At 46.5% G+C, this 20,988-nt stretch overlaps 1 long non-coding RNA gene across 1 annotated transcript; it reads left to right on the top strand.

The window, feature by feature from the left end:
• Positions 1–699: 699 nt before the first annotated feature.
• LOC137349393 (uncharacterized) lies at positions 700–17,215 on the top strand. The gene is made up of 4 exons (XR_010969373.1): positions 700–927; positions 10,814–10,937; positions 13,870–14,396; positions 16,325–17,215. It is a non-coding gene; the product is annotated as an uncharacterized lncRNA (long non-coding RNA).
• The last annotated feature ends 3,773 nt before the right edge of the window (positions 17,216–20,988 follow it).

The following is a 20,988-nucleotide window of genomic DNA, read 5'->3' as shown; positions in this document are numbered from 1 at the left end:
TGATACAACTCACAAGGACCTTCCACGCCGCCATCACTCACACTGCTTGGCATTGCGCTTCCGCGAAAAGCAGTTCGGCACTGCGCATGCTTCGACTCCAATGCCGTGAACCGTGAACATTTTTTTTTAACGCCGATAATGTTGGGTTGAAGCCCCGCCATTGAACTTCCCAATATAAGCGCTGGAAGGGAGTGGGAGAGCGGAGAGTCATTGAAAATGACGAATCAAAGGGCATCGGAGGGAGCGGGGAAGATAAGCTGTGATTGTACATGAAACTGAATGCGGTGATTGAAGCGAAGATCATGGGAGGGAGCAGGGACCTGGATGCGACCATTGAGGCGGTTTGGATTTCAGTCGTGTTTTGCGTCAAATTCAGCAGCGCCATCTTTACTCCTGGCAGCTGCCTGAGGCACAGTCACGTTTCAGTCGATGCATTTGCGCAAGTACCAGTGATGCAGCACCTATTTGGTTACGTTGCCAGCAAACGCGCCATTAATATATGTTTGCTGCTTTATACCATTTTATTTTTCTGAGTATGAACCATTAACTACCCGTCCATTCCCCGACTGGTAAATTGCAGCCTATACTGCCCAGAATGCACCGCGCGCAGAAATACGGCCTATCTCCACCCCAAGAACAGCAACACGCACGCGTCAGAAGGCTCCGCCCCACGGTGTCCGCCTGTCTCCGCGGAGCATGCGCGGTGCCGCTCCCGGAAGCTGAGCGCAGCCTCGGTCACACCGAGTTTCAACGGCTCTCAGGCCCTGAATCAGAGCCGCCGGGTTCGGCGGACGTGCGGCGAGAACCCCGGGGGAAGGGAGGGGCCGCATTAAAGTGATGGTGCAGCGACTTCAGTCTCCGAGCCGCCATTTCCCAGTTTCTTCTCCCGTTTCCACCGAGTCAGGAAGCCTGTGAGTTGATTGGCTGGTAAGTTTTGTAACTTTGTTTCCCTTTCTCCAAAGTTCGGAAGTTTGTCCAAGGAGCTGGAAATTAAACATTCCAGTTTTCATCAGAATAAGGGGCAGCTTCCTGAGATTTAACTGACACCAATAGAAGGGAAGTAAGTAGCCGGTGAGTAGTCTTTTATTTTTAAGTATTGAGGTTTATTATTTATTTATTTAGAGATACACCGAGTCTGTGCCGACCATCAACCAGCCATTTATATTAATCCTACATTAATCCCATATTCCTACCACATCCCCTCAATTCCCCTACCACCTACCTACACTAGGGGCAATTTACAATCGCCAATTTACCTATCAACCTGCAAATCTTTGGCTTTGGGAGGAAACCGGAGCACCCGGAGAAACCCACGCGGTCACAGGGAGAACCCAGAATCGCTGGAGCTGTGAGGCTGCGGTGCTCACCCCTGCGCCGCTCGTAGTAGCAAGTTTATTACCGAATAGCTGGAGCAATTGCAGGGCTGCTGCAACCTCTGCAGTGAACATCCTGTGCAATAGAAAATAGAAAACATAAAACATGGCAGGCTATAAATAAAGAGCGGGGCTCAATGCCCTTACTTATCTGGTAGCGGAGCGACGACTGGTGGACCTGTGAGGAAGCTGATCCAGAGCGGCGACAGGCTCCCTGTCTCTCTCGGCGTGCGCTGAGACTCGAAAGAGGGAAAAAAAGGACTTAGTGATATCACGGGAAATTTTCAAGATGACGGAAAGCGTCACAGACGGGAGTTTAAGAGAAGTGGTTGCACCCAAAGTGCAGGCAGATAGATGGGTGACCGCTAGAAGGGGCAGGCAGTCAGTGCAGGAATCCCCTGTGGCTATCCCCCTCTCTAACAAGTATACCGTTTTGGATACTGTTGGGGGGGTGGCCTATCAGGAGAAAACAGCAGCAGCCAGAGCAGTGGCACCACGGTTGGCACTGTTGTTCAGCAAGGAGGGACAAAGTGCAGAAGAGTAATAGTTATAGGGGACTCTATAGTCAGGGACACAGATAGGCGTTTCTGTGGATGTGAAAGAGACTCCAGGAAGGTATGTTGCCTCCCTGGTGCCAGGGTCAAGGATGTCTCTGAACGGACAGAGGGCATTGTGAAGTGGGAGGGTGAACAGCCAGAGGTTGTGGTACACATCGGTGCCAATGACATAGGCAGGAAGAGTGATGTCCTGCAGGGGGAGTTTAGGGAGTTAAATAGTAAGTTAAAAAACAGGACCTCTTGGGTTGTAATCTCTGGATTACTCCCTGTGCCACGTGCCAGTGAGGCTAGAAATCGGAAGATAGTGCAGCTAAACACGTTGCTGAGCAGCTGGTGTAGAAGGGAGGGTTTCAGATATCTGGACCATTGGGCTCTCTTCAGGGACAGATGGGACCTGTACAAGAAGGACGGGTTGCATCTAAACTGGAAGGGCACTAATATCCTGGCTGCAAGGTTTGCTAGTGTCATTCGGGAGGGTTTAAACTAGTGTGGCAGGGAGGTGGGAACCAGAGCAGTAGGACAGCTAGTGAAGTAAATGAGGAAGACATAGTAAATAAGGCCAGTGGGACGAAGAGGAAGAGCAGGCAGGGAGATGTTGCTGAGCACAGCGGGACTGGTGGGCTGAAGTGCATTTGTTTCAATGCGAGAAGTATAACAGGTAAGGCAGATGAACTTAGAGCTTGGATTAGTACTTGGAAATATGATGTTGCTATTACAGAGACTTGGTTGAGGGAAGGGTAGGATTGGCAGCTAAATGTTCCAGGCTTTAGAAGCTTCAGGTGGGATAGAGGGGGATGTAAAAGGGGTGGGGGAGTTGCATTACTGGTTAAGGAGAATATCACAGCTGTACTGCGGGAGGACACCTCAGGGATCATACAGCAAGGCAATATGGGTGGAGCTCAGGAATAGGAAGGGTGCAGTCACAATGTTGGGGGTTTACTGCAGGCCTCCCAACAGCCAGCGGGAGGTAGAGGAGCAGATATGTTGACAGATTTTGGAAAGATGTAAAGGTAACAGGGTTGTAGTGGTGGGTGATTTTAACTTCCCCAATATTGACTGGGACTCACTTAGTGCTAGGGGCTTGGATGGGGCAGAATTTGTGAGCAGCATCCAGGAGGGCTTCTTGAAACAGTATGTAGATAGTCCAACTAGGGATGGGGCCATTCTGGACCTGGCATTGGGGAATGAGCCCGGCCAGCTGGTCGAAGTTTCAGTGGGGGAGCATTTCGGGAGCAGTGACCATAATTCCATAAGCTTTAAGGTACTTGTGGATAAAGATAAGAGTAGTCCTCGGGTGAAGGTGCTAAATTGGGGGAAGGCTAAATATAACAATATTAGGCAGGAACCGACGAATTTAGTTTGGGGGCGGCTGTTTGAGGGTAAATCAACATCTGACGTGGGAGTCTTTCAGGACCAGCATGTTCCTGTGAGGAAGAAAGACAAGTTTGGCAAGTTTCGGGAGGCTTGGATAACACGGGATATTGTGAGCCCAGTCAAAAAGAAAAAGGAAGCATTTGCAAGGGCTGGAAGGCTAGGAACAGATGAAGCACTTGAGGAATATAAAGACAGTAGAAAGGAACTTAAGCAAGGAGTTAGGAGGGCTAAAATGGGTCATGAAAAGTCATTGGCAAACAGCATTAAGGAAAATCCCAAGGCTTTTTATACATATATAAAGAGCAAGAGGGTAACCAGGCAAAGGGTTGGCCCACTCAAGGACAGAGATGGGAATCTATGCGTGGAGCCACAGGAAATGGGTGAAGTGCTAAATGAGTACTTTGCATCAGTATTCACCAAGGAGAAGGACTTGGTGGATGATGAGCACAGGGAAGGGAGTGCAAATAGTCTCAGTCATCTCATTATTAAAAAGGAGGAGGTGTTGGGTGTCTTGCAAAGCATTAAGGTGGGTAAGTCCCCAGGGCCTGATGGGATCTACCCCAGAATACTGAGGGAGGCAAGGGAAGAAATTGCTGGGACCTTGACAGAAATCTTTGCATCATCATTGGCTACAGGTGAGGTCCCAGAGGACTGGAGAATAGCCAATGTTGTTGCTTTGTTTAAGAAGGGTGGCAAGGATAATCCAGGAAATTATAGGGCGGTGAGCCTTACATCAGTGGAAGGGAAATTATTAGAGAGGATTCTTCGGGACAGGATTTACTCCCATTGGAAACAAACGAATTTATTAGCGAGAGGCAGCATGGTTTTGTGAAGGGGAGGTCGTGTCTTACTAATTTGATTGAGTTTTTTGAGGAAGTGACGAAGATGATTGATGAGGGAAGGGCGGTGGATGTTGTCTATATGGACTTTAGTAAAGGCTTTGACAAGGTCCCGCAGGGCAGACTGGTGCAAAAGCTGAAGTCACACGGGATCAGAGGTGAACTGGCTCAGTCACAGAAGACAGAGGGTAACAGTGGATGGGTGTTTTTCTGAATGGAGGGATGTGACTAGTGGTGTTCCGCAGGGATCAGTGCTGGGCCCTTTGCTGTTTGTAGTATATATAAATGATTTGGAGGAAAATGTAGCTGGTCTGATTAGTAAGTTTGCGGACGACACAAAGGTTGGTGGAGTTGCGGATAATGATGAGGATTGTCTGAGGATACAGCAGGATATAGATCAGTTGGAGACTTGTGCGGAGAAATGGCAGATGGAGTTTAATCAGGACAAATGTGAGGTAATACATTTTGGAAGGTCTAATGCAGGTGGGAGGTATACAGTAAATGGCAGAACCCTTAGGAGTATTGACAGGCAGAGAGATCTGGGCGTACAGGTCCACAGGTCACTGAAAGTGGCAACGCAGGTGGATAAGGCAGTCAAGTAGTCATACGGCATGCTTGCCTTCATCGGTCGGGGCATAGAGTATAAAAATTGGCAAGTCATGCTGCAGCTGGACAGAACTTTAGTTTGGCCACACTTAGAATATTGCGTGCAATTCTGGTCACCACACTACCAGATGGACGTGGAGGCTTTGGAGAGGGTACAGAGGAGGTTTACCAGGATGTTGCCTGGTCTGGAGGGCATTAGCTATGAGGAGAGGTTGGAAAAACTCGGATTGTTTTCACTGGAACAATGGAGGTGGAGGGGCGACATGATAGAGGTTTACAAAGTTATGAGCGACATGGACAGAGTGGATAGTCAGAAGCTTTTTCTCAGGGTGGAAGAGTCAGTTACTAGGGAACATAGGTTTGAGGTGCAAGGGGCAAAGTTTAGAGGGGATGTGTGAGGCAAGTTCTTTACACAGAGGGTGGTGAGTGCCTGGAACTTGCTGCCAGGGGAGGTGGTGGAAGCAGATACGATAGCGACGTCTAAGAGACATCTTGACAAATATATGAATAGGAAGGGAATAGAGCGATATGGGCCCTGGAAGTGCAGAAGATGTTAGTTTCGGCAGGCATCAAGATTGACGCAGGCTTGGAGGGCCGAATGGCCTGTTCCTGTGCTGAACTGTTCTTTGTTCTTTGTTTGTGATTGGTTGGGTAATTAACAACTGTTAGTCAATTTAATTAGATTTAAAAAATAAGGGGAAAGTTGTTTTTTGTTTGAAAAAAGACCTCGAGTGATAAAGTGAGTTCGAAGAGTGTGTTTTTTTTCAATTAGAGTAATTTAGATTGTCGTGGGTAGTGTTTGGAGTAGAACAAGCCTCCAATGTAATTAATATCTTTTAAAGGGAGTAACTAATTAATCCAAAGGTAAGTCATGGCAGGAGAGCTCAGCCCCGTGATATGCTCCTCCTGCGCTATTTGGGAAATCAGGGATGCTTCCAGTGTCCCTGACGACCATGTGTGCAGGAAGTGGATCCAGCTGCAGCTACTGACTACCCGCATTATGGAGCTGGAGCTGCAGGTGGATTCACTGTGGAGCATCCGCGATGCTGAGGACGTTGTGGATAGCACGTTTAGAGAGGTGGTCACACTGCAGGTAATGGCTGCACAGGCAGAAATGAGATGGGTGACCACCAGATGGAGTAGTAGGCACAGGCAGGTAGTGCAGGAGTCCCCTGTGGCCATCCCCCTCTCAAACAGATAGACCACTTTGGATACTGTTGGGGGGAATGACCTCCCAGGGGAAAGCAGCAACAGCCAAGTTAGTGTTACCACGCATGGCTCTGCTGCACAGCAGGGGAGGAAAAGGACTGGAAGAACTATACTGATAATGGATTCTATCGTAAGGGATACAGATAGGCATTTCTGTGGCCACAAACGTGACTTCAGGATGGTATGTTGCCTCCCTGGTGCTTGGGTCAAGTTAGTCACGGAATGGCTGCAAGACATTCTGAAGGGGGGGTGAACAGTCAGAGATCGTGGAACACATTGGTACCAACGACGGAGGTAAAAAGAGGATGAGGACCTGAAACAATAATTGAGGGAGCCAGGTAGCAGATTAAAAAGCAGGACCTCAAAGGTTGTAATCTCTGGATTACTCCAGTGCCACATGCTAGTGAGTATAGGAATAGGAGGAAAGAGCAAATGAATGCGTGGCTGAAAAGATGGTGCAGGAGGGAGGGCTTTAGCTTCCTGGATCACTGGGTCTGTTTCTGGCAAAGGTGGGACCTGTACAAGTTGGATGAACATCCTTGCCGGGAGGTTTACGAGTGCTGTTGGGGGCAGTTTCAACACATTTGGCGGAGGAATGGGATACAGAGTGGAGGTATAGGAGCGGGTGATGCTCAGTCAAATATAGAAGAGAAACTGAGTCAGTCTGTTAGGCAGAGCAAATATAGACCTGTTAAGGCACAAGTGACAAATGCAAGGTTGTATTGCATTTATTTTAATGCATGACAGATGAATTGAGGGCGTTGATTAGCACATGTGATTATGATATAGTTGCTATCACAGAGATGGTTGAGAGAAGGGCAGGACTGGCAGCTCAATATTCCAGGCTATAGAATCTTCAGGTGTGACAGGAGAATGGATAAAAGAGGAGGTCGCATTGCTCTGTTGATCAAGGAGTCAATTACTGCTGTAAGGAGGGATGATATCTGAGAAGGTTCTTCACATGAGGCCAGATGAGTAGAACTTAAAAACAAAAAGGGGGCAATCACTTGGCTGGGAGTGTACTACAGGCCTCCAAACAGTCAGGGAGAGATAGAGGAGCAGATATGTAGGTAAATCTCAGAGAGGTGTAAAAATAATGGAGTAATAATATTAGGGGATTTCAACTAACCTGATATCAACTGGGATGGTCTGAGTGTAAAAGACTTAAAGGGGGCGGAATTCTTAAAATATATACAGGAGACTTTTTTGAGCCAGTACCGAGAAAGTGCAACACGAAAAGGCGCAGTACTGGACCTAATCCTAGGGAATGATGCTGGACAAGTGGTAGAAGTGTCAGTGGGGGTGCATTTCGGGGATAGTGACCATAATTCTAAGAAAAAGACAAAGGCGGGCTGGAAATAAAAGTACTGAATTGGGGGAAGGCTGATTTCAATATGATAAAACAGGATCTGGCCAAAGTGGACTGGGAGCAGCAACTTGTAGGAAAGTCTGCATCAGACCAGTGGGAGTCATTCAAAGAGGAAATAGTGAGGGTTCAGAGGCAACATGTACCCGTAAAAGTGAAGGGTAGGACCAACAAGTCCAGGGAACCCTGGATGTCAAGGGGTATAGAAGATTGGATCAGAAAAAAAAAGGAGGCTTATGCCAGATTCAAAGTGCTGAAAACAGCAGAGGACCTGGAGGAGTATAGAAAGTGTAGTGGGGTGGCGGCGGGGGGGGGTGGGTACAAAAAAAAGTAATTAGGAGAGCAAAGATGGGGCATGAAAAAACACTGGCGGGCAAGATCAAGGAAAATGCTAAGGCATTTTCTAAGTATATTAAGGGCAAGAGGATAAGCAGTGAAAGAGTGGGGCCCATTAGGGACCAAAGTGCCAATCTGTGTGTGGAGCCGGAGGACATAGGTGAGGTTTTAAATGATTACTTTGCATCTGTTCACTATGGAGAAGGATGATGTAGGTGTAGAGATCAGGGAGGGGGATTGTGATACACTTGAACATGTTAGCATTGAAAGTGAGGAAGTATTAGCTGTTTTAGCGGGCTTAAAAGTGGATAAATCCCCAGTCCCAGATGAGATGTATCCCAGGCTGTTATGTGAGGCAAGGGAGGAGATAGCAGGGGCTCTGACATACATTTTCAGATCCTCTCTGGTCACAGGAGAGGTACCAGAGGACTGGAGGACTACGAATGTGGTGCCATTATCAAGACGGGTAGCAGGGATAAACCAGGTACTTACAGGCCAGTGAGTCCAACATCAGTGGTTGGGAAAATATTGGAAAAAGTTCTGAGGGACAGGATTAATCTCCAGTTGGAGAGGCAGGGATTAATCAGGGATAGTCAACATGGCTTTGTCAGGGGGAGATCGTGTCTAACTAACCTGATTGAATTTTTCAAGGCAGTGATTAGGTGCGTAGATGAGGGTAACGCAGTTGATGTAGTCTGCATGGATTTCAGTCAGCTTTTGATAAGGTCCCACTTGGGAGAGTGGTTAAGAAGGTCAGAGCCCATGGGATCCAGGGCAATTTGGCAAATTGGATCCAAAATTGGCTTAGTGGCAGGAGGCAGAGGGTGATGGTCGAGGGTTGTTTTTGCGAGTGGAAACCTGAGATCAGTGGTGTGTCGCAGGGTTCGGTACTGGGACCCTTACTGTTTGTAGTGTACATTAATGATTTATATGTGAATATAGGAGGTATGATCAGCAAATTCGCAGTTGACATGAAAATTGGTGGTGTCGTAAATAGTGAGGAGGAAAGCCTTAGATTACAGGACGATATAGATGGGCAGAGCAGTGGCAAATGGAATTTAATCCTGAGAAATGTGAGGTGATGCATTTTGGGAGGACTAACAAGGCAAGGGAATATACAATGGATGGGAGGACCCTAGGAAGTAATGACGGTCAGAGGGGCCTTGGTGTACTTGTCCATAGATCACTGAAGGCAGCAGCACAGGTAGATAAGGTGGTTTGGAAGGCATATGGGATACTTGCCTTTATCAGCTGAGGCATTGAATATAAGAGCAGGGAGGTTATGGTGGAGCTTTTATAAAACGCGAGTTCGGCCACAGCTGGAGTACTGTGTACAGTTCTAGGCACCACACAATAGGAAGGATGTGATTGCACTGGAGAGGGTGCAGTGGAGATTCACCAGGATGTTGCCTGGGCTGGAGCATTTCAGGTATGAAGAGAGACTGAAAAGGCTGGGGTTGTTTTCGTTAGAGCAGAGAAGGCTGAAGGGGGATATGATTGAGGTATTCAAATTTATGAAGGGCATTGATAGGTTCGATAGGAAGAAACTTTTTCCTTTCGTGGAGGTGTCAATAACCAGGAGACATTGATTTTAAGGTAAGGGGCAGGAGGTTTAGAGAGGGTTTGTGGGAAAAAACAAGTTTCACCCAGAGGGTGGTTGGAATCTGAAAAGCACTGCCTGAAGAGGTGGTAGAGGCCGGAACCCTCAACATTTAACCATGTATTTAGATGAGCACTTGAAACACCATAGCAGACAAGACTGTGGGCCAAGTGCTGGAAAATGGGATTAGAATAGTTAGGTGCTTGATGGCCGGCACGGACACGATGGGCCGAAGGGCCTGTTTCTGTGCTGTATAACTCTGACTCTATTTACAGCACAGAAGGAGGCCATTCCGCCCATTGTATCTGTTCATCCCACTTTCCAGTTGTTCCGACCTCACAGATTGTCAATATGAAAAATATGAGATATGAATCCCCAGACCACACTAATAAATTACACAAGATTTCACATTTTCAGTCTTTTGTTCTAATAACTAAACTAAAAGAAATCCCCAATTATCTAAACAGCACTTTGATTGTAAATTGTGGTGTCAGCTATTTCCAAAGATATTTTCTTTACTTATTCAACACTTGACTATCTCACACCACACTGATACATTACACAGTCCTTTTTGATGACAAAAGCCTTTGCAGTTACAAGTCCCAAATTCCTGCCAATGGTGGGGCTGCTCCGACCTCTGGAATGCACATCCTGTGTAATGTGCCAACTCCAGATAACCATTTGTGTAGGAAGTATCATTGGGGGAGGTGGTGACATCGGGGTAATGTCACTGGAACATGGGTTCGAATCCCACCACGGCAGATGGTGAAATTTAAATTCAATTAATAAATCTGCAATTAAAAAGCCATCTGGCTCATGAGATGGGAAATCTGCTGTCCTGACCTGGTCTGGCCGACATGTGACTCCAGATCCACAGCAATGTGGCTGACTCTGAAATGCCCTCTGAAATGGCCGAGCGAGCCTCTCAGTTGTCAAGGGCAGTTTGGGATGGGCAATAAATACTGGCCGAGCCAGCAACACCCACATCACATGGATGAAGATAAAACAAGTTGCAGCAGCTCGCACTCCGGTTTTCGGAGCATGAACTGCAGCTGGTGTCACTGCGGTGCATCCATGAGGTGAGAGATTTGTGGACAGCACGTTTATAGATATGGTCACCCTGCAGCTTAAGAGTATGCAGGGAGAGAGGCAATGGGTGGCCAACTGACAGTCAAGAAGAAACAGGCAGGGAATGCAGGAGACCCCTGAGTGCATCTCACTCTCCAACCAGTATTCAGTTCTGAATACTGATGAAAGTGATGGTTCATCTAAGGAGTGCAGCCAGAGTCAAGGCCATGGCAGCACCGTTGGATCAGCTTCACAGAGGGTCACAAAGCTGACTGAATGAGCAATAGTGATAGGAGATTTGATAGGGGAGTACACAGGCGTTTCTGCAGCCGCAGACGTGAATCCAGGCTGGTGTGTGGCCTCCCTCAGGACAATGTACAGCAGGGTGCATGTACAGTCATCCTGGGCCAGGAAGCAGGAGGAGAGAATGTTGTGAATTTCTATCCTGGACTGACAGTGATGGTTTTTGTAAACTCCTTTTACAGGGGCTTAGAAGCAGGGGATATGCAGATGGGGAATCTCGAGCCAAACATCACATCAAGATCTGACACAGTCACTCGATACATCAGGACCTGAATGTCATCGGCCTTTGAATGTGGAAGGAGAAAGGTTTGTCTGTTCTGTCTATGGGAAAAGATTTCAGGTATCAGTGAGAGTGGAAAAGCACTGAGATACACAAAGCCCTGGTTAGACCACACCTGGAGTATTGTGTTCAGTTCTGGGCACCACACCTTCGGAAGGATATAATGGCCTTGGAGGGAGTGCAGTGTAGATTTACCTGAATGATACCTGGACTCCAAGGGTTAAATTACGAGGAGAGATTACACAAATGAATCAGAGTCATTACAGCACAGAAGGAGGACATTGATCTTTTTGATTCCATCCCAGCTCTCTGTAGAACAATCCAGTCAGTTCCATTCACCCACTCTATCCCCGTAGTCCTGCAGGTTTATTTCCCTCAAGTGTCCATCTAATTTCCTTTTGTAATCATTGATCGTCTCCACTTCCACCACCCTCGTCGGCAGTGAGTTCCAGGTCATTACCACTCACTGTGTAAATAAACTGCTTCCTCACATCCCTCCTGTATCTCAAAACCTGAATCTGTGTCCACTAATCCTTGTATCATCAGCTAATGGGAACAGCTTTTCTTGGTCTGCCTTATCTAAACCTGTCATCATTTTCAACACCTCTATCAGATCCCCCCTCAATCTCCTTTGCTCCAAGGAGAACAACACCAGCTCCTCCAACCTAACCTTGTAGTTAAATTCTCTCATCTCAGGAACCATTCTGATAAATCTCTGCACCCTCTCAAGGACCTTCACATCCTTCCGAAAGTGTGGTGACCAGAACTGGATGCAATACTCTAGTTGTGGCCTAACCAGAGCTTTATAAATGTTCAGCATCACTTCCTTCCTTTTGTGTTCAATACCTCTATTTATGAGGCCCAAGATCCCATTTGCTTTGCCAGCTGTTCCCTCAACACATCCTTCCACTTTCAGTGATCTCTGCACATGAACCCTCAGGTCCCTCTATCCCTGCAAACTCTTTAGAACTGTACCATTAAGTGTATGTTGCCTCTCCCTATTCCTTCTGCCAGAATGAATCACCTCACTGTGAGGGTTGTAGTCCCTGGAATTCAGAAGATTAAGGGGTGATTTAATCAAAGTTTTCAAGATATTAATTGAAACTGATAGGGTAGATAGAGAGAAACTCTTCTCCATCACCTGCAATACTCGGCAGCATCGTCTAAAACTTAGAGCCATAACTTTCATTAATCCACCCCTGGGCCCAGTGAACCTGAGCATTAATCCACCCAGGCTGAATGTACACAGAATTACAGCCCAGAAACAGGCCGTTCAGCCCCACTAGTCTGTGCTGCTGTTTATAATCCACATGAGCCTCCTCCCAATCTGATTACCTTGTCCCACTCTGTCCCCATATCCCTCTATTCCCTTCTCCCTCATAAATGTATTGAGCCTCCCCTTAAACACATCATTGTTATCACCTTCAACCACTCCACATGGCAGTGAGTTCCACATTCTCACCACTCTCTGAGTAGAGAAATTCCTCCTAAGTTCTCTATTTGACCTGTTAATGTCTGTATTATATTGCTGCCCCCTTGTTCTGACTGACTGATAATTTTAAAGACCTCTATCAGATCTCCTCCTAGTCTTCTCTTTTCCAGAGAAAGGATCCCCAGCCTGCTCAATCTTGCTGGATAGTAACATCCTCTCTGGTGACATCTTTGTAAATCTATTCTGCACTTTCTTCAGTCTTCAATATCCTTTTTTAATCTGGAGACCAGAACTGCTCACAGTCCTTCTTAGTGAGGTTCTCTATAAATTTAACATTCCCTCCCTGCTGTTACATTGTATTCCTCTAGAAAAGAACATCAACTCTTTCTTTGCTCTTTTATCCACTTGTGTTGCTCCTTTTAGTGATTTATGTGACTCTGTTCCCAGATCTCTTTGTTCCTCTGCTCCATTTAATTTCTTACATTCTAACCAATAACTGGCCTCCTTATTCCTCCTCCCACAATGAACCAGTTCACATTTCACTATGTTGAATTTCATTTCCCATTTATCTGTCCAGTCTGCCAGCCTGTTTCTGTCTTCCTGGATTTCAATGCACTCCTCCTCATTATTAGTTCTATCATCCAGTTTGGTGTCAACTACAAGTTATGAAAACATCCCTCTAATTCCTGAGTCCAAATGTGGGTGAAGAACAGAATTCCCAGTGTACTTCACACTATAGTTGATGTCCCGGGCACTCTGGTTTCTGTATAATTTATTTAATAATTTTCTCCATTGTCTCTCTGACCCTGATCTCAATGGGATGACACAAAATCATCCATTCAATATTTGGAGCTTTCAGTGCAGGATTCATTACCCAGGACTCCCGTGATAAGGGTCAGTCCCTTTTCAATGACCACAGGGGCTGAGTGCATTGGCGTGGGATCGAACTGTGCACTGAGCATGTCCAGCGTAGGTAATGGAGATGGACTGAGATGGACCAGGTGGCTCGGGAGGTGAGAGGAGATGTGGGTACAGGGGAGGAATTGGAGCCTTGGGTGGACTGGTCGGCCAAGAGGCCCCGTGTTTACCTCATGGTGACAGGTCCGGGGGAGAGGGGTCACTGGCCGCTATCTTGGACAGGGCGGGGTCAGGGTGCAAGCACAGCCATCTTGGTGAGGGCACAGAGAGCAAACAGGACCTGACAAATTCTGTTTCCAACTGGGTCCGAGTGCCCAGGAGATGGGGCATCCTGGACAATAGGGTTTTAAGCAGCTTCACCCACTCTCAGGCTGCATGTGATGTTTGCAGCCTTGAAGAGTCCATGGGCCATGTATATATTCAGTGTGAGAGGTTACAGCCCCTGTATCATTACCTGAATGGGCTGCTCCTCAACTTAGAATCCTGGAAATTTACAGTACGGAAGGAGGCCATTCGGCCCAGCGTGCCCTCGCTGGCTGAGCCATCCAGCCACATCCTTCTTTCCAGCTGTTGGTCCATCGTGTTATGATCCTGTATTTTTTTTCTAGGAAGAATGCAGTGTGCCTTTAAGGCTGGAAAAGGAACAGTACTGCTTTAAGGCAACAAGCTCCAGAGACTGAGTCAAAGAATGTATTCTCGTTGCCCCGGGATACAGCCACTCAGAGTCTGAAGATCGAGAGGTACATTGTTTCCAATTGACATTTGAAACTGGTTGAAAAACTAGCATTTGAGACACCGTTAACAGAGACAGACACAGATGATCATCCAGCATATACTGAAGGAAAAGAGAGCTCTCTCTTGGTTTATTTAGACCCTAATTATTATACTCTCAAAATTTTTTTTATATCAAGTCAGATTAATTTCATAAAAGAAGATAACCAATTCCTTTAACTACTGAACTGTAATTGTTGAAATTTATCGCTGGAGAAGAACAGCATCAATTCAACTGCTGAACTAGACTATGAACTGCTCTACTGTTTTATTTTCTCCCCCCCCCACCCCCAATCAGACGGCTGTAAGGACTTCAAGCAACCTTGGACTATTCCACTTAGGAAGATTTCACTTCAGCAGGAGCGTAAATATGCAAAGACACTATTTTTTCTGTTTAAAATGTTTATATGTTAGTAGTGTTTAAGAAGTTAGTTTTTCGAATTAAACACTTAATTCGTTGATCTAAAGACACCTGGTTTGGTTTGCCTTATTCGGGGGTTAATAGATGGTACAATTTGGCTGGATCTTTCCTTAATTTGGAATGTTTAAAATGTCAGGCGATCTGTGAGGGACAGGACTGAATCAACAGTGTGTTTCTCCCACCACTATCAAAACTGTATATTTTGATTGGGGGGCTTTGACTTGAGCGGTTGGTCGTAATAATACACTTGTAGGTTAGGGCAGTAATTGTTTTGAAGGTTTCTGCCTCTACCACCCTCCCAGGCAGTGAGTTGTAGATCCCCACTGCCCTCTGGTTGAAAACATTTCCCCTCAAATCCCTTTTAAATTTCCTACCTCTTACCATAAATCGATGCCCCTGGTTATGGGCCCCTCAACCAAGGGGAATAGGTCCTTCCTAACCACTCTATTTCGACCCATCATCATTTTCTACACTTCAATTCGGTCTCCCCTCAGCCTCCTCTGTTCCAAAAAAAAACAACCCTCACCTATCCAATATTTCCTCAGAACGAAAATTCTCCAATCCAGACAACATCCTCGTAAATCTCTTCTGTACCCTCTCTAATATAGCCACATCTTTCCTGCAGTGCAGTGACCAGAACTGTACACAGTCCTCCAGCTGTGTTCTAACCAGTGGTTTATACATTTCCAGAGTAACCTCCATGCTCTTATGTTCTCTGCCTTGGCCAATAAAGGCAAGTATCCCTTCCGCCTTATCTACCTGCCCAGCCATATTCAGGGATCTATGAACATGCACTCCAAGTTCCCTCTGTTCCTCTATACTTCTCAATATCCTACCATTTATTGTGTATTCCCTTGCCTTGTTGGCTGTCTCCAAATACATTACCTCACACTTGTCCGGATTGAATTCCATTTGTCACTATTCTGCCCATCTGACCAGTCCATTGATATCTTCCTGCAGTTTACAGCTTTCTTCTTCATTATCAACCACATGGTCAGTTTTTGTATCATCTGCAAAGTTTTTAATCAAACCCCCTACATTCAAGTCCAAACCATTGATATATAGAACAAAAAGCAAAGGACCCAGTACTGATCCCTGCAGAACCTCACTGAAAACAGCCTTCCAGTCACACAAACACTCATCAACCATTACCCTTTGCTTCCTGCCTCTGAGTCAATTTTGGCTCTAACTTGCTGCTTTGCTTTTATTTTCATGACCAGTCTGCCTAGTGTGACCTTATCAATGGCTTTGGTTACAGTTTAGCCCCATTCTCCTAATCTCTGGCCACTCGGTGTGGAGGTGGGGTGGGGAGGTTGGAGGATCTTTTCTGGGACCTGCTCTTGGGCCTGGTTAAAACTCCACCCACACCCACAGCCCTTTCGATCACATGCCCTTCCAAAACCCCCAGTCCCCCCAATGCCCTCCTCTCCCTCACCTCATCCACCCCAAACCCACCCAGGTTTGTATATTTGAACACTCAGTTCTCACCTTCTCCATCTCTCTCTCGCTCAGGCTGAGAAACAATGTGTAGGTCCAGGATGTACAGGGACCATGTTGGGAGTGGGGGTGTCACTCTGGCTGCTGCCCTGTCTTCCGTGGTCTTGTCTGTGCCAGGGTGGCCTTCTGCAACCGGTGGACACCTCAGGATACGGAGTGTCTCGTGGACACTGGGAGCAATGTTCTGGTTTAGTTGGGAAGGTTCCCTTTGCTTCTGTTACAATTTGTTGCTTAATTTGGCTTCTTTTAGTTTGAATGGACCACATGTTTGGGGGAAACAAGAGAGGAAAGAATGTTCCATAGAAACTAGAACTGTCTATTCTGAATTTCTACCCTGGACTGACAATGCTGACTTTTGTAAACTCATTTTACAGGGTATTAGAATGGGAGTATTTATTGACGGGAAATTCAAACCAAGCATCACATCAAGATCTGACAGAAACACTCGATTCATCAGGACCTGAATATCATCGGACTGAGAATGTGGAAGGAGAAATGTTTGTCTGTTCTGCCTGTGGGAAAAGATTTCAAACATCAGTGTGACTGGAAAAGCACCGAGACACACACACCCGAGTGAGAGTGTTCCAGTGACTGACTGTGGAAAGAGCTTTAACCAGTTACACAGCCTGAAAAAACATCACACCATTCACAGCGGGGAGAAACTGTACACGTGTTCTGTGTGTGAACGAGGCTTCAACTGATCATCCAACCTGGAGAGACACAAGGACACCCTCACCATGGAGAAACCGTGGAAATGTGGGGACTGTGGGAAGGGATTCGGTTCTCCATCAAAGCTGGATATTCATTAACTCAGTCACACTGGGGAGAGGCCGTTCACCTGCTCAGTGTGTGGGAAGGGATTCACTCAGTTATCACACCTGCTGACACAGCAGAGAGTTCACAAGGGTAGGTTGGAGAAGTTGGGGTTGTTCTCCTTGGAGCAAAGGAGATTGAGGGAAAATATCATAGAAATAAACTTGCAGGGCTTTGGGCTGATGTGGGGCAGTGGGACTGAGTGGATTGCTCCCTGGAGAGCTGACATGGAATTGATGGGCCAAATGGCCTTGTTCTGTGCTGTAAATGATGCTGTGTCTCTGTGACTGTGTTTTGAGACAGGATATCCCAGCTCTCCACCCTGGGATTCTCAGTATGAACAGGATTCGGAGTGGGGAGGACTCACTAACCATGGTTTACTGTAAATGTTAAAGTTAATATCAAAATTAAAGGAATGGAATTGCACAAAGATGGGTGGCAGGTCAGAATGTTGGACAGAATATAGAAAAACAGTAAAGAATGACTAAAAGATTGATAAGGAGTGCAGATTGTAAACAGAGTCTGGAGGTATGTGTTTGCTGAGTGGTGAGTTCAGTGAAGGGGAGAGGAGGTGCTCCTTTTTTTTTCTACTTTTTCAGTCCTCCAGTATTTGGTTCTTGTTTCTGTGCAGTGGAAGGAGCTGGTTGGTGAGTAACTGGTCAAATATTCTCCTTCTAAATAGTCGGTTAAGTTAAGGTCTGGCACGGCAGCTTGGCTGAGTACAAAGCACAGCTTGTGACATGTGGGATGTCGTGGACGCACCATGTGTCCTAGACAAACACATCTGCAGGAAGTGTCACCGGCTGCACAAGCTTGAGCTCTAGGGTTTGGATCTCGAGCAGTGGCTGGAGTCACTGTGCAGAGAACGACATGGATAGCAGGTTTAGGGAGGTGATCACACCACAGGTTAGAAGCATGAAAGAGGATAAGGAATGGGTAACCGACAGACAGTCTAAGAGAACCAGGCAGGTAGTGCAGGAGTCCCCTGATATGATCTCACTTGATAATCGGCTTTCCATTTTGGATACTGGTGAGGGTGATGGTTCCTCAGAGGAGTGCAGACAGAGCCATGTTTTTGGCACCACAGGTGGCTCAGCTGCACAAGAGGGGAGGAGGAAGAGTGGAAGAGCAGTCGTGATGGGGCATTCATTAGTCAGGGGAACACAGAAGTCTTTCTGCAGCCGTAGGTTGGACTCCAGGATGGTGTGTTGCCTCCCTGGTGCCAGGATCAAGGATGTCACGGAACAGCTACAGGACATTTATCTGGGGGAAGGTCAACAGCCAGAGGTCGTGGTCCACGTTGGCACCATTAACATAGATGCAAAGGGTAAATGAGGTCCTGACAACAAATTTTAGGGAACTAGGAAGGAGATTAAAAAAGCAGGGCCTCAAAAGCAGTTATCTCAGGATTACTCCTACTCCCATGTGCAAGTGAGCATGGGAATACAAGAATTGACCGATTGAACAGGTGGTTGGAGAACTGGTGTGGGAGGGACGACATCAGATTTCTGACGCACTGGGACTCGTGCAGGGGCAGGTGGGACCCGTACAAGATGGACGGGTTGCTTCTTAGTAGGACTGGGACTAATATCCTCACAGGGAGATTACTCGTGCTGTTGGGGAGGGTTTAAACTAGATTGGTAAGGGGATGGAAACCTGAGAGGGAGTTCCGATTGGAGGGAAGCAAAACTGGTAACTTGTCAGGGGTATGGCAACCAGGGAAAATATCAGACAGAACACCAAGGTGCACAGAATACTGGGGGAGATAGATAGCACTTGAGTGGGAATAGCAAGTTCTCAGGTGGGATCAGAGTCAGGGAGAAAGTAATAAAGTCTAAATCAGGGTTAATGTGTATGTATGTGAATGCACAGAGTGTGGTTAATAAGATTGGTGAGGTCCACGTGCAGATTGCCATGTGCAAATATGATCTTGTGGCGAGAACAGAGACATGACTCAAAGAAGGGCAGGACTGGGTGTTAAATATTCCTGGATACAAGGTGTTCAGGAAAGGGAAAGGGGTGGCGGAGTATTGATTAATGAGAACATTGCTGTGTTGGAGAAAAAGGATGTCCCATTGGTGTCCAGAACAGAATCAATTTGGCTAGAACGAAGGAACAAAAAAGGTGCATTTACATTGCTCAGTGTTGTCTATAGGCCACCAGCTAGTGGGAAGAACGTGGAGGAAAAATAATGCAAGGAAATTACAGAGAGGTGCAAAAATTATAGGGTAGTTATAATGGGGGACTTTAATTATTCAAACATATAGTGGGATAGTAGTAGTGTAAAGGGCAGTGAGGGACAAGTGTTCCTCGAGTTGTTCAGGAAAATTTTACACAGCAGTATGTTGCTCGTCTAATGAGAAAGGAGGCATTCCTAGACCTGGTTCTTGAGAATGAGGTGGTCCAAGTGGATCAAGTATCAGTAGGGGAGATTGATCATTGTATCAACAGAGAACAGCACAGGAACAGGCCATTCAGCCCTCCAAGCCTGCGCCGATCTTGATGCCTGCCTAAACTAAAACCTTCTGCACTTCCGGGGCCCATATCCCTCTATTCCCGAAAATAAAAGCAAAATACTGTGGATGCTGGAAATCTGAAATAAAAACAAGAAATGCTGGAACAGCTCAGCAGGTCTGGCAGCATCTGTGAAAAGAGAAGGTTCCGAAGAAGGGTCACTGACCCGAAATGTTCACTCTGCTTCTCCTTTCACAGGTGCTGCCAGACCTGCTGAGTGGTTGCAGCATTTCTTGTTTTTATTCCCTCTATTCCCTTCCTATTCATATATTTGTCAAGATTAAAGAAGGCAACAGACAATCTCATAATTACTCATTTCCAGCCACCCTGACATCCACTCCCTGAGATTGTATTTTTATTCTTTCATGGGATGTGGGCATCGCTGGCAAGGCCAGCCTTTGCTGCCCATCCCTAATTGCCCCTAACAACTGAGTGGCTTGCTAGGCCATTTCAGAGGGCAGTTAAGAGCCAACCACATTGCTGTGGGTCTGGAGTCACATGTATTCCAGACCTGGTAAGGACATTAGTGAACCAGATGGGTTTTTACGACAATCGATGATAGTTTCGCGGCACTATTTCTGCGACGAGATATCTTAATTCCAGATTTTTTTCTATTAATTAATTGAACTTATTTAATTGAATTCAAATGCCACCAGCTGCCGTGGTGGAATTTGAACCTGTCTCCCCAGGGCATTGGCCTGGGCCACTGGATTACTTGTTCAGTGACATTATCACCATGCCATTGTTTTGCCCCAGAAGGCATAAGATGTAGGCTGACTATTGAAAAGGACAAAGAACAATCCAGAGAAACAGTAATTAACTGGGGGAAAGACAACTTCAATGGCGTAAGAATGGAGCTGGCTGAATAAGTGAGATTCAAAAGTTGCCAGGAAACCTGACAGCTGAACAATGGGTAACCTTCAAAAAAAATACAGTTCGGGCACAGTTAACATATGTTACCTCGAAGTGGAAACGTAAGGCAAATAAATCCAGAGCTCCCTGGATTATAAAAGAGGTAGAGATTACGATCAAGAAAAAGTGTGCTGTTTTCCTTGAAGAGAAGGCTGAGAGGTGATTTGGTCGAGGTATTCAAAATCATGAGGGGTCTGGACAGAGAATCATACCTTACAGACAATGTCCCAGATACTGACATCACCATCCCTAGGTGTCCCACCAGCAGGACAGACCCAGCAGAGGTGACGGCACAGTGTTATACAGTCAGGAGGGAGTTGCCCAAGACGTCCTCAACATGGGCTCCGGACCCCATGATGTCTCATGGCATCAGGTCAAAGAGAGTAGATGGAGAGAAACTGTTCCCACTGGTGAAAGAATCGAGGACGAGAGGGAACAGATTTAAAGTAATTGGGAAGAGAAACAAAAATAACATGAGGAAAAACTTTTCCACCCAGCGAGTGGTTAATGTGTGGAATGCACTGTCTGAGAGTGTGGTGGAGGCAGGTTTAATTGAAACATTTCAAAGGGAATGAGACAGTTTTATGAAAAGGAACTAATGGAGCTGCGGGCTGACAGGTCCCGGATGCTGATGGATTCATCCTCGGGCTTTCAAAGAGAAGCAAATGAGGGAGGAACTGCGCAGAATCTGTCCTCCTGCCCCGCCCCCTTTTCCAATTGGTCCGGAGCTGTTGTTAATTACCCAGACATTGTGAGGTCAGAGATTAAGTCCCGGGTGCGCAGGCGCATTGTGGACCAG

Source organism: Heterodontus francisci, chromosome 34 (genome assembly GCF_036365525.1).
Source record: "Heterodontus francisci isolate sHetFra1 chromosome 34, sHetFra1.hap1, whole genome shotgun sequence".
Classification (NCBI taxonomy): domain Eukaryota; kingdom Metazoa; phylum Chordata; class Chondrichthyes; order Heterodontiformes; family Heterodontidae; genus Heterodontus; species Heterodontus francisci.
This window is presented reverse-complemented; position numbering and strand designations above follow the sequence as displayed.